The following is a 2500-nucleotide window of genomic DNA, read 5'->3' on the forward strand; positions in this document are numbered from 1 at the left end:
CCCTTCCCTTCCCATCCCTTTCACTGCGAGTCAACAGATATTCGTTCCTGGGGTAAATTTAATTTAGCTTTCATCGGTCTAATACACCGACAAGACCTTACGGTTGGCAGGAGCCCTAACGTTCATTAAGTATTTTTAATAACATTCTGATAACTTTGTTCGTAATTTGAACGGGGGTTGTGGAGCATGTTGGCACGCCATGGGCTTGTAGGGGGGTTTGTTACAGTTGTTTTTGTATCTTCTTTGTTTTATGTGTGAGGGCTGTTGTTTTTGTTGCTGGAAGGGATGTTGTTTTTGCAGGTGAAGGGGTTGTTGTCTTTATTTGTGTATTTATGTATGATTTATTTATCTTTATTTTCTTTTTAGTTGTTAATTTTTTTTTTCTTTTTGTGGTTGCATATATTTACTGCATTTGTTTGTCAGCAGGAATGCACGAAAAGTTACAGATGGATTGTAACGACTTGCGTGAAAAGTTACGGACGGATTGTAAGTAAAGTTGATGGGGGGGGGGGGGGTTGCCCATGGGCCCCGCTGGATTTTGTTGGCGATCCGACTCTGAATTCTCTTTCTTCATAATGTGCCTACTCTTGTTCATCAGCATTCATAGGTATTGGCAGTTTGTCGCCTACCAGAGACTTCATCTACACTCTTCTCACTATTCTCACTATTTATTTATGCCTTTTTGCCATTTTTCACTTCTTGGGGAATAGCCATCTGTCCAGGTGTCCCTCCTCCTCTTTATATATTTATTTCAGGCGCTCGTGTCTTGTACTGGAAAACCCTTCAAATACTTCACTGGTGTGAACGTTAATAGAAAATGGATGTGTAACTGCAACCTTTTTTTTTTTAGTAACTTGAATATTAGGAATAAGGACGGTTCTTTCATCCATCTCTCTCTCTCTCTCTCTCTCTCTCTCTCTCTCTCTCTCTCTCTCTCTCTCTCTCTCTCTCTCTCTCTCTCTCTCTCTCTCTCTCGCACACACACACACACACACACACACAGATAGTTATGTAGATGAATAAAGTATATCTCTCTTTGAGTATTATTATATGCTTTGTTTAGAAAGATTTATTGTAGGAATTGCTGTTTTTGTTGGTAGGGCCGTTGTTGATTTCGGATAAGGTTGGCTTGTTCCTGTTCCCTTTTGTTTTCTTTTGGGTATCACAATTTCCTTGTTCTCTTTCTTCCATTCTTTCTCCTTTCCGCATAGGCCTAGCCACGGCAGATAACCTTCTGTAATCAGTCAAAGTTGTTCACGTTAGTTTAGTTGATTAGGGTTTCATATTTACGTACACATATATATAACACAAACAAATAAGCAAAAGACAGACAAACACACAAAGAAACACATGAAATATATGTTGTAGTTTAAGTTCTCATACTCAAGCTTAATTTTGTAGTAGTAGATTTTTTTTAGGGGGTGGGGGGCAGGTTGTTTGCGAGTTTATACGATCGAGCTTGAGTTTAATTTGCTGCGTTGTGTGTCAGAGGCTTAGGCAGCTTTTTGGGTGGTATTTTTGTGGGGCCTTATGTTCATTATTTGTTTCTCATTTGTTTTCTCTTTCATTTTTTTTACCATCATCTGTATTATTGACTTTATGGTTGCTGTTATTGTTATTGTTGTTGTTGTTGTTGGTATTGTTATTATTGTTATAATTATCATTATTAAAAATGTTTTGGTCATTATTGTTTGGCAGCTGTTTTTCTTTCTTATAATTCTTATTCTTATTCTTGTATCATTCTATTGTTGGTGGTTATCAAACGAATGATTGTTCTTTTCATTGTCATTACTATTGGTTTGGATAATAGAAGAAGAAACAGTGGTATTTCTTTTGATATTATTGTCAGTATTGTTTTTCTCTTCATTCTTGTCCTCGGTTGGTGTTGTTGGTTAGTTATGGGAGTCTGTTTGTTTGTTTGTTGGAATTGGTTGGCCGGATCGGGAAGTCTTGGCTGAAATCCAGGGCGCCGTCCCTCGCCTTCTCACTCCATCGAGGCCGCAACTCTGTGCTAGCACTCCAGCCTCAGCCTCCACGCTCGCCCTCGAGGGGGACTATGCTCTAGGGACGTTTGCTGCTCACGGTCGTTTGTTTTCGACTTTTCTTACTCTTTGATTTTCTTTCTCTAGCTTTCGCTGCCCTTCTGTCTTGTTTAGATGCTTGTGTGCTCTCGATCAACTGCTCTTTCGCTTTTATTCATTATTTCATGCCTAGTTCCTAGTTCTTGCCTCTGTCTCTATCTCTTTTTCTTTCTTTATCAGTCCCTTCTCTTTCACTCATCCATTCCCATTTCCATTTCTCTCTCTCTCTCTCTCGCTCGCTCTCTCACTCAACTTTTCATCTCTCGTTCTCGCTCATTCTCTTTCCGCTCACTCCCCCCTCCGGGCCCTTCCCCGTCGCCCGTTTTCCCTTTGTCACTCTTAACACTTTAGTCTCATTTCTCATCCATTTATTACCAGTTCTTGCACTGTTCCAATATCGTTAATATTATCCACCGTGT

The sequence above is a fragment of the Penaeus monodon genome, chromosome 13 (genome assembly GCF_015228065.2).
Source record: "Penaeus monodon isolate SGIC_2016 chromosome 13, NSTDA_Pmon_1, whole genome shotgun sequence".
In the NCBI taxonomy this organism is placed as follows: domain Eukaryota; kingdom Metazoa; phylum Arthropoda; class Malacostraca; order Decapoda; family Penaeidae; genus Penaeus; species Penaeus monodon.